Source organism: Mesoplodon mirus, assembly GCF_964341445.2.
Source record: "Mesoplodon mirus genome assembly, chromosome: 2".
NCBI lineage: Eukaryota > Metazoa > Chordata > Mammalia > Artiodactyla > Ziphiidae > Mesoplodon > Mesoplodon mirus.
Genome location: NC_138977.1, coordinates 72,823,670 through 72,836,297, shown reverse-complemented (window position 1 = coordinate 72,836,297; position 12,628 = coordinate 72,823,670).

The following is a 12,628-nucleotide window of genomic DNA, read 5'->3' as shown; positions in this document are numbered from 1 at the left end:
AATCTCTTCAAATATTTTCTCAGTCCCTTTCTTTTTCTCTTCTTCTTCTGGAACCCCTATAATTCGAATGTTGGTGCATTTAATGTTGTCCCAGAGGTCTCTGAGACTGTCGTCTGTTCTTTTCATTCTTTTTTTCTTTATTTTGCCCTGCAGCAGTTATTTCCACTATTTTATTTTCCATGTCACTTATCCATTCTTCTGCCTCAGTTATTCTGCTATTGATCCCAAATAGAGTATTTTTCATTTCATTTATTATGTTTTGAATCGATGCTTGATTCATCTTTAGTCCTTCTAGGTCCTTGTTAACTGTTTCTTTCATTTTGTCTATTCTATTTTCAAGAATTTGGATCTTGGAAATAGAATCTTGGATCATCTTTACTATCATTATTTCGAATTCTTTTTCAGGTAGACTGCCTATTACCTCTTCATTTGTTAGGTCTGGTAGGTTTTTATCTTGATCCTTCACCTGCTGTGTGTTTTTCTGTCTTCTCATTTTGCTTATGTTACTGTGTTTGGGGTCTCCTTTTTGCAGGCTGCAGATTCGTAGTTCCCGTTGTTTTTGGTGTCTGTCCCCAGTGGCTAAGGTTTTTTCAGTAGGTTGTGTAGGCTTCCTGGTGGGGGGTACTAGTGCCTGTGTTCTGGTGGTTGAGGCTCGATCTTGTCTTTCTGGTGGACAGGTCCATGTCTGGTGGTGTGTTTTGGGGTGCCTATGGCCTTATGTTTTTAGGCAGCCTCTCTGCTAATGGGTGGGGTTGTGTTCCTGTCTTGCTAGTTGCTTGGTATAGGGTGACCAGCACTTTAGCTTGCTGGTTGTTGACTGAAGCTGGGTGCTGGTGTTGAGATGGAGATCTCTGGGAGATTTTTGCTGCTTGATATTATGTGGAGCTGGGAGGTATCTTGTGGGCCTGTGTCCTGAAGTTGGCTCTCCCACTTCAGAGGCACAGCACTGACTCCTGGCTGCAGCACCAAGAGCCTTTCATCTACCTGGCTCAGAATAAAAGTGAGAAAAAGTAGAAAGAAAGAATTAGTAGGAGAAAGAAAGAGAGAAAGGAAGAAGGAAAGAAAGAAAGGAAGGAAGAAAGAAAGAAATGAGGGAGGGATGGAGGAAATAAAGTAAAAGGAAGAGTGAAAGGAAGAAAGAAGGGAAGGAGGAAGGAAGGAAAGAAAGAAAGACAAAGACAGGAGGGAGGGAGGAAAGAAAGAAAGAAAGACATAAATAAAGACAGGAGGGAGGGTGGGAGGGAGGAAAGAAAGAAAGAAAGAAAAAGAAAGACAGGAGGGAGGGAGGAAGGAAAGAAAGAGAGAAAGAAAGACAGGAGGGGCGAAGGGAGGGAGGGAGGCAAGGAAGGTAGGAAAAAAGAAAGAGAGAATGTAAAGTAAAATAGAATAAAGTATAAAATATAGTAGCATTATTAAAATAAAAAAGTAATTATTGAAAAAAAAAAAACGACGGATGGAACCATGGGACATATGGTGGAAGCAAAGCTATACAGAGAAGATCTCACACAGTAGCATACACATACACATTCACAAAAAGAGAACATGGGGAAAAAGTCGAAAACCTTGCTCTCAAAGTCCACCTCCTCAATTTGGGATCATTTGTTGTAAAAAGAGGAAAAGGGGAAAAAGTCTGAAATCTTGCTCTGAAAGTCCACCTCCTTAATTTGGGTTAATTCATTGTCCATTCATGTACTCCACAGATGCAGAAAACATCAAGCGGACCATGGAGATTTAATCCACTGCCTCCGAGGCTGCACAGAGAGATTTCCCTGTCTGTTCTCTGCTCTCACGGCTCCCAGGTCTCAGCCTTGGACCTGGCCCCCCTCTGCATGTAGGTCACAGGAGGGCGTCTGTTCTTCCCTCAGAGAGGACGGGTTTAAAGAAGCCACTGGTTCGGGGGCTCTGGCTCACTCAGTCTGAGGGGAGGGAGGGGCACGCAGTGCGGGGTGAGCCTGAGGCAGCAGAGGCCGGTGTGACATTGCACCAGCCCGAGGCACTCCATGCGCTTTCCTGGGGAAACCGTCCCTGGATCCTGGGACCCCAGCAGTGGCGGGGTGCACAGGCTCCCCGGAAGGTGAGTGGATAGTGACCTGCGCTCACACACAGGCCTTGTGGCGGCGGCAGCAGCAGCCCCAGCATCCCACGCCTGTCTCCGGGGTGTGCTCCTTTAGCTGCGGCTCACGCCCATCTCTGGTGCTCCTTTAAGCAGCATTCTTAATGCCCTCTCCTCGCGCACCAGGAAACAAAGAGGAAAGAAAAAGTCTCTTGCCTCTTCGGCAGCTCCAGACTTTTTCCCGGACTCCCTCTGGGCTAGCCATGGTGCACTAACCCCTTCAGGATCTCTTCCTGCCGCCAGCCCCATTCCTCTCCCTGTGCTCTGACTGAAAGCCGATACCCGAGCCTCAGCTCCCAGCCCTGCCCGCCCCGGCGGCTGAGCAGACAAGCCTCTCGGGCTGGTGTGTGCCTGAGGGCACCGATCCTCTGTGCGGGAATCTCTCTGCTTTGCCCTCCGCACCCCTGTTGCTGTGCTCTCCTCCACTACTCCGAAGCTTTCCCCCTCCACCACCCACAGTCTCCACCCATGAAGGGGCTTCTAGAGTGTGGAAACCTTTCCTCCTTCACGGCTCCCTCCCACTGGTGCAGGTCCCATCCCTATCCTTTTGTCTCTGTTTATTCTTTTTTCTTTTGCCCTACCCAGGTATGTGGGGAGTTTCTTGCCTTTTGGGGTGTCTGTGGTCTTCTGTCAGCGTTCAGTAGGTGTTCTGTAGGAGTTGTTCCACGTGTAGATGAATTTCTGATGTATCTGTGGGGAGGAAGGTGATCTCCGCATCTTACTCTTCCGCCATCTTCTACACTTATTTCTTACATTACTTTATAATGAATATGTGCTCTTGGAATCCTTTTTAAATAAATGATATAAGTAATGTAAAGGAAAATAATGAAGTATGTTATTAATGAAACTATCTCTATAATTTAGCAATTGCAAAACTTAAAACAACTCTTCTCTTTTGTGATATTTTAAGTTACCAGAACACCAAATTTGCTTTGTTAGTTGATAATGGTGTCTTTTTCTATTTTTTCTTATATATGTTTGAACTCTTGATACATCAGGCTTTATATCTGGATAATATATTTTAGAGTTCAAGGGAGCTAATAAACTACATGATTGTCTTCACCGAAGTCCAGAACTTTTTGTAACATATAAATGATGAAATAAACTGATGGATATGAAATATCAGCTTAAGTATATGCAATTTTAGTTGGGAGAATGTGGCTTAATCTTTGACCACTTTTAGGCTTCCAATATCTCTCCTGACTTGAACTTGCTCCCCAAACTGGATATTTCCCTTTTGAGGACTATAACCTATCTCTATGAGCATTCTCTGTAGAGAGATTGATCCAAAAGAGAATCTAGATGGATAGAGCAAGGAATGTTCCATCCATCATCCAGAGAAGTAACCACAGGAGATTAAAAACTTCTGCCATCAACCTTTCCTGCTTTCTTTCTTATCAACTTTAAGCTTAATAAATACACTTTGGATCAACCAGGTGTGGATGTTAGGTTTTATTATATCTGAAATTTATTATAATTGTCAGAATTCCTGGACTGATCTTCTAATAGCAAACACCAATACCATCTACTCTGTGCCCCCTCCTAGGTACGCTACCCACTCTCTGAGCACATCTAATAGACTGGCTGAAGAGGAATAAAGGGATGATTTTTGTTTGTTACTTTGCATTGGTTTAGCCTCTAAACCCTGTCTAAGCCTAGAATTATTATTCCAGAAGTTAAAGACTGAAAAGTCACTTTCTTGAACCAAATCTTTGAGATATTGTAGCATAAGCAACACCTACATGAGAACTACATGTCAGAGAGAGGTGATTTTTCCATTTGTGGACAGAATACATATAGGTTATTACATTAAGGATTCTGAGACCAGCACTACTTTGACACTTGGAGTATTCAAATGATATATGTATCATCATGTATCACCCTCAACCAAGACACAGATGCTCTCAACATGGGCTCTGGCCTCAGCAGATATGGTGTGGCAGCAGACACAAAACAGGAATCAGAAAGCAAATATCAACACAAGAGACTGTGAGGAAACCTATGATACAGAAATCTGTGAACTCATCCATTGTATCTACAGGAGGCAATACCTTTTCGAGATGGAAAAATGGTGTAGGGGTAGATAGGAGTAATATGGAAACAAGTGATGTGTGTGTCTCTGAGAACAGATGTCAGCAAACTATGACCCATGGACCAAATCTGGCCTTCCACTTGTTTTTTGTAAATAGTGTTAATTGGAACACAGCCACACACATTTGTTTATGTATTTTCTATGGACAGTTTAATGTTATAACAGCAGAGTTATTCAGCTGTGACAGCAAAGAATACAGTATTTACTATCTGACATTTTATGGAAAAAGTTTGCTAATCCCTGGTCTGGAGGGTAATCCATGAAAGAGCTGGGCAACATTATGTATTGATTTAATTCAGTGTCTGCTATAGTTTATACAAGACAAGCACCAGAATGTTTTTTATTTTCAAAAAGTTTATATAAAGCATGTTTGAAGAGTGGAGAATTACAGAGGAGAATATCAGAATTATCTATGCACCTAACAATGACTTTAATTCAAAAACATCTCCAGAAGAAAGCCAGTCTGCAAATACGTGTTAAATATCTTGTCAACTCCAGGCCCAGCCTTAGCCACAAGTGTGACAGTAGTAAAACAGTCAAGTATTATTCATGTTTCAATATAGCTTTCATCCAAGGGAAAACAGAAGAAAATAAACAGCATAATAATTTACATTTACATAGAGGTAGGTTCAGAGTACGAAATGTAAAATGTAATAATCTGAGAAGGGAGGAAACATTGGGTCTACTGGACCTAACTCACCACCTGGGACCACACCCACTGAACTCTCCTGGATCCTAGCCAACCTTCAGATGTAGAAGTGAAACATATATGCTAATTTGTGCATGCTGCTAATTGTGTGGTGGTTTATTACCCACAGTTATTGTGGTAATTCCTGACCATTACACATCACATTTAGATCAACATATAAAATCCTTCTATGTCTTACAAAACCTTATGTACTCTATTCTTAGTTATCTTCACAGCACTATCACATGTGACTTCACTTTTTGCTCATTATACTCCAGTTACACTGGTATGCTTCCTCCCCCTTGGTTAAGTGAAGCATTTTTCTGACTCAAAGCCCTAATCAGCTCTTTGTGGAATGCTTTTTCTCTATGTATCTTTCTGTCTCTTTCTTACCTCATTCATATATGACAATACAACTCACTGCTATAATATGTTAATCTTTCTTCTTAGTCCTTTTACTTATATGATATTTTATTATGCCTTTTATTATTTAATTGTTTATTCATTGTCTCTTCCACTAGAAGTTAACACTATAAGGACAAAGACTTTTATTTGTTTTGTTTTCTTCTCTACCTCAGCATTATTGAATAGTACCTAAAAATATTGTAATTATTCAATACCACATTTGTTAAATGAATAAATAAAATTTAACTGACTCACCTTGCTGTACATCTGAAACTAACACAGCATTGTAAATCAACTATACTCCAATAATTTTTTTTAAAAATAATAATAACAAATAAATAAATAAATTCAGTAAGATCACTGGTGGCCTTTAGATACTATTATGGCTGTCATTCTGTCATAAAGAATATATATATATATATATATATATATATATATATATGCACACATATATTATGTATGCATATATAATTTACATCTATATGATTTTCATTAATTTTCTACAAAACTTATAAAGTTTGATACATAGTGAGCTTGCTTTTACTGTCCTAGATTTAAAGGCAACAATTTATGGCCATGCTTGAGATTAAAGAAAAGCAGGAAAAAAGTACATTTAACTTATATTCAGAAATGTTTGGGGTGGGGGTCTGGAGTCTCTGCAATTATGCAAGATAGATTATTTATTGGGTCTTCCCTGGTGGTCCAGTGGTTAAGACTCTGTGCTTCCACCACTGCAGGGTGTTTGGATTGGACCCCTGGTCCAGGAACTAAGATCCCCCATATCACATGGCACGGTCAAGAAAAAAAAAAAAAAAAAGAGGTTTTCTTTGTTGTTAAAGAGTAACTCCAAAACGCTAGTAAGCACAACTACACATACCTAATATATATGTGTGTGTATTTTTATATATATATAGTGCCTGCTGTGAAAAATGTAAGAAAGAAATTTGTTAGGAAACAATAGCTTGTGGTGTAAAAGAGGATGGTCTTCTTGAAGCCCTTTAATCTCCATTCAAATATACTATAAAGATATAACAAGTTTGTAAACCTAATAGATGTTTTAAGAGAGATAGAGTAGAAGATGTAGGGAAACAGTGAACAAAAAATAATTTCAAAGGAAATATAAAGATTTTGGAAACAGCCTAGAAAATGAATAGGAATTATATTTTTAAAAAATCCTAAATGCTGCAGAGGAAATTTTTTTAAGTAAATAGAAGTAAACTAAACATGATTTTTACAGTTCTCCAAATATCTTGGCTTAGTAATGAAGACAATATCACAACATTTTAGAAGATTATAGTTAGCTGCATTATTTTTTCCAATATTGGACCTGCCTTTTATTTTGGGGCAGTGTTTTATTCATAGATTATCAGATTTTAATATGCATTATATGTCAAGATAAATATTTACAAGTTTTGGAAGAAAGGGGATTGACAGAAAATGATAGTTAATAATTAGCTAATATAGAAAGAAATAAAAGCCCTTTTAAATATCTACTTAACTTTATACCCTCATAAATTCCACAGCACTATGGCTTCATTACTGGAGCAGTTTGTGATTGGCCGTCTCTGTGACTGATCCACAGGGCTTCGGCTTTGATACTATAGGGATTCAAAATAGACCAAGCTGTGCTCACTTCAGCAGCACATATACTAAAAAATAGATCAAGCTGACTGGGCCAGTGAAACTTATTGACCCCAGTGCTGTTCCTTCATCCATTTGCTTCAGGCATATAAACATAGTTCATGCTTGTATGACCCAAACACTGGATTGTAGAAGGTCGATTCACGGTTTTCACCCATTGTAATGACTGATTTGGACTGTCACACAGTCAATGTGATTGATTATATAAAAGCTGGCCAACAAAACTCAAAGTTGCATATCCATAGCTGCTCTCATCACGGCATAAAAACAGAGTTGTTTTATATCTCTCCAGAGCAACATTTGAAAAGGGGTTTTGTAAATCACCTTGTTCATTCTAATGCAGATGTCCAAACCAGGTCTTTCTCCCTTTATCTATCATCACAACTTTCTAAGTACCACTGACACTCCCATGTTTAAGACATTGAAATGGTTGCAGCTGTCATAAGTCCTTACATTGAGTTTATGCTCAAGATTCATACAATAGACCACTTTTTCCAAGAAATGCTATGTGGGCCTTTGCCACCTTTTGGCTGACTACACTTTCTTTTTCCACAATATAATGCTACCATGTTTGCATATCAACAAGGATGTAATGGTTTGTTATTACTGATTACTCTTTCCACTGATCACAATCTTAAAATTCTAGTTTAGGGCTCAAGTATACCCATATTAAATAAATGAATGGAAAAGAAACTATTATATGAGGGATATTAACTTCCAGGGCCACCATGGGCAATGACTAATAATTACTTAGGAAAGAATTTTAAAGAAAATATTCTCAAATCTTAAGATAGAAGTCTCTTAGTTCATATATATAAAACCAGGTCATTTTGGGGGGGAATTCAATAATCTTAAATCATATGGCCAAATTTTATTTTCATCAGACTTGCTAGCTCCCATCCCATTAAAATATGAAGCAAATTAAAACATGTTTGCACTCAAAGAATTACATACTCTTATTCGAATAATGCAACCTCAAGGAATTTTCTTCATTTTCATATGGTAAAGATAAATAATGTGGGCCTATGGGAGCAGTCTAGACACATTTTTGTAAAAAGCTAATTGTTAAAGTTTCATGTTTGGAAATTCTTTAAAACTTTATTTTTTCTGAATACTTTATATTTAGAATAAAATTGAAAAGGAGGTATGGAGTATTCCCATATACTCCCACCCACACTAATGCATGGCCTCCCTCTTTATCTACATTACTACCCAGAATGGTAATTTCTTTTTTTTTAAACCAAGGACAAACCTACATTGACACATCATAATCACCCAAAGTTCATAATTAGGGTTTACTCTTCGTGTTATACATTGTATACTTTTGGACAAATGTACAATGATAGATATTCACCATTATAGTATCATACAGAGTATTTTCACTGTCCTAAAAATCCTCTGTGCTCTTCCTATTCATCTCCTTCCCCCCGACACCCACACCACTGAACTTTTTATTATCTCCACAGTTTTGATTTTTACAGAATGTTGTATAATTGGAATAAAACAGTATGTAGCATTTTCAGATTGGCTTCTCCCACCTAGTAATATACATTTAAGATTGCTCCATGTCTTTTTATGCCTTGATAGTTCATTTAATATTAGTATTGTATAAGATTCCATTTTCTGGATGTACCTCACATTATTCATTCACTTACTGTATGAAGTTCAGTTGCTACCAAATTTTGACCATTAAGAATAAAGCTGGTATAAATTTATATGTGCAGGGTTTTGTATAATTTCAATCCCTTTGGGTTAATATCAAGGAGCACAATTGCTGGATCATATAGTAAGAGTATGTGTTTATGTTTAGAAACTGCTAAATGTTTTCCAATGTGACTCTACAATTTTGCATCCCCATCAGCAATGTGTGAGACTTCCTGTTGCTTCTCTTCCTTACCAGCATTTGGTGTTGTCAGTTTCTGGATTTTGGCCACTATAATAGGTGTGTAATGGTATCATAATGTTGTTTTAATTTGCATTTTCCTGACTACATATGACATGGAACATATTTTTATATGTTTATTTTCCCTTTGTATAATCTTCTTTGGTAAAGTGTCTGTTAAGATGTTTACCCCATTTTTTAATCAGGTTACTCGTTTTCTTATTATTGAGTTCTAAGAGTTCTTCGTATATTTTGGAAAATAAACCTTTATTTACTGAGTCTTTTGCAAATAATTTCTCCCAGTCTCTGGATGATCTTTTCATTTTCTTGACATTGCCTTTCAAAGCAGATATTTAAAATTGTTTTAAAGTCCAGCTTATCAATTATTTCTTTAATGGATTGTATCATTAGTATTGTATCTAAAATGACATTATCATACCCATGGTCATACATAAGCATATCATATATACATAAGCATACATAATCAAACACCTTGTTGCTCTTATTATTTTGATCAAACTCTTATCTGTTAGATCAATTAAGAATATGAAATATAAAATTTTACTTTTACTTATTTCTTCTTCAATGCTCTTTTTTCCTTAATGTAGATCTGAGTTTTTTACCTCAGATATTTTCCTTCTCTCTAAACAACTTTTATCATTTCTTGCAAGGAAGGTCTGCTGACAACCAATTCTTTCAATTTATGTTATTTTGAAAAAGTCTTTATTTCTCCTTCAATTTTGAAAGCTAATTCCACAAAGTACAGAATTCTAGATTGGTGCTTATTTTCTTTCAAAACTTGGAATGTTTCACTCCACTCTTTAGCTGGCATGGTTTCTGAGAAGTCTAATGTATTTTTTATCTTTGTTTCTCTATATGTAAGGTTTTTTTTTTCTGGCTTTTTTCGGAATTTTCTTTATTTTCTATAGTTGGAAAAAGATATGCCTAGATGTAGTTTTTTGTTTTTTTGTTTTTTCTCATTTACTCTGCTTAGTATTTTTTGAGCTTCCTGGACTTGGTTTGTTCCTTTCTTTCTTTCTTCCCCTTTAGATATTCCCATGTATATTACAAATTTTGTAGTTGTTCCAGAGTTTTTTTTATATTCCCTTTTGTGTTTTTATCAGTATTTTTCTTTTTACCTTTAGGGGTTTTTGGTTTGTGGTTATTTTTCTTTTGTTTGTTTTACGATTCTATTGATATATCCTCTAACTTGGAGATTTTTTCCTCACTGGTGTCCAGTCTACTAGTAAGCTCATCAATGGTATTTTTCAATTCTGTTACAGTGATTTTAATCTCTAACATTTCTTTTTGGTTCTTTCTTAGCATTTCCATCCCTCTGCTTACATGCCCATTATCGCATGCTGTCTACTTTATCCATTACAGTCCTTAGCATAATAATCATAGTTCTTTTAAATTCACAGTCTGATAATTCTAACATCTCTACCATGTCTGGTTTTGGTATTTGCTTGATCTCTTTAAATTGTTTTCTTGTCTTTTGGTATGTATTTTTTTCTTTATATCTACACATGATATATGAGGTAAGAGAAACTGCTGCAAATAAGCCTTTGGTAATGTGATAGAAAGATGTGGGGAGAGGGGAAGCATTCTATAATCCTACAATTAGGTCTTAATCTTTCAGTGAGCCAGTGCATCTGGGCTGTGAATTTCACAAGTGTTTCTCAGGGTTTTTTCTCCCCTTAGTTGGGACAGAAAAGCTAGAGTGGGCTGAAGTAGGTTATTTTCCTTCTCCCACAAAAAAGATTAGAGTTGACTGGAGTTACGTATTTCCCTTCTCCTAAATCAGTTAGGCTCTGATAATACCCCAGCAGGTTAGTCTCTAGTTGACTAGTTTCTCCTGAGGGCATGACTTTTTAAGTAGAATAATCTGAAGTATTTCAAAATGTTTCCTTTTCCCCTCCGCATACTGAAAGGCTGAGGGAATTTTTTCTGATGTTTATTGTGGGACTCTAATGGACTTCATGGAGGTAAATCTTACAAAACTGTGGGGACCTTACTGTGAGTGGGTTTTCCTGGAGTTTTTAACTCTCAGACTTGTATACATTGAGCCTCCAGCTGCTCGCCAACCACATTTCAGGTTTTCCAATTCCAGCACTGATTCCTCTGGAGATTTCCATTTGTGAGTCTCTGCTCTGGTAAGTGGTTATTGTCTGTTTTCACCTGTCAGTCTCTCCAATCTTGAGGGCAGTGGTTTGCCCTCTCTCCTCCCCTTTCTGTCTCCTTTTTCTCTCTTCTTGGTTTGCCCAAGAAGATTTGTTACATTAGAGTCTGTTCAGCTTTTCATTTGTTAAAATGGAGTGGTGATTCTAAGATCCTAACATGCAGAACCAGAAACTGAGGTCTACATTATTTTTTAAATTCAGTGAAAGACACAAATATTAATCTTTTATCTTTTCTAATAATTAATAACAAGTATCTTGAGAAATTGCTTAGATAGAGTACTCTCCATGGATATAAAATGTACACTTTCATAACGCTGAAGAAATAGCAGCAAATATAATTTCATTGGGCATTTAAAACACCTACTCATATTGATAAATAACTTAAAGTGCAGAAATAAAACTAATATTTTTTTAAAAGTTTCACAAATTATCTTTTTCTCAGCAAAAATAATTCCCTGTTATCTTTATTGGTAGTCCACTTACATTTGTTAGTTCTCTGAGAAGCAAGGTTATAGTTTGCTTCTTTGAGGGACAAGATTGGTAATTAACAATTGATAATTGCTTATAAAATTACACACACATACACACTAATTTTATGTGTGTGTTGTTAAAAATTGAAGTTATGGATAATGTTCATCCCAGCACTTAGTACAGACACTTGAATAGAAAAAGAAACAGCCACAGCATGAACTTCAAGATAAAATCCTTACTGTGCCTAAATTTTCTAACTTTCCTACTCTAAAGTAAATGCATTTAATTTCTAATTACTAGGAATTCCATGCTCCAAGTTAATTTATATAAGACTAAAATAACTAGTTTTATTAAGTTTTTCATATATGCCATGCACAATCCACAATCATCTATTTAATGATGCTTATCATTACATAATTGTTTCAGACACTGCATAGAATTTAAGTTCCATAAGGACAGAAGCTATGTGTCTCCTCCAACATTCACCTCAGTACATGGTACATAATAGATGTTACATAAGTGCATAAATGTCACTAATAAATAAAATTATAAAGAAGAAACATTTTTCTAATCCTATAAAAAGCATAGTAAATGTATATTTTTTTTATTTTACATTACATATTGATGGAGAGACTTAAAATGGACTTGATTAATGCCATTTAGCCAAAAGACCTTGGTCTGTTATATTCCAAATCTACATCTCTCTTCTTTATTGTGGTTCTAAAACTCAAATGACTATAAAGTCCATAACATGTCCAAGAAATTAATTAGCTCAAGCTCAATGTTGCCACAAACAAAATTGGCTAATATTCCTATATTTCCCTATTTTGCAAGAGAAGGTGAAAATCATCATTTTAAGCTTTCTGTAGATTTAAATGCCAATTTTTAGTAAGAAAATAAATATATTAATAATATGACCATTAGTGCAATAAAACTTGTAGATCTAGATTTGGAAATTACAAATGTGTAGTCAATAATGGATCCATGATTGTAGATAGGCCATATAGGGGAAAACAATAGAGTGAGAATCAAAGAAACACCTTCAAGAAGAATCACAAACTAAAGGATGACAGGGAAAGAGAAGCCCAACTGGAGAAGTATCTGGGTGAGTAGGAAATCATGGTATCCTAGAAACTGAAGGAATAGAATGATTCAA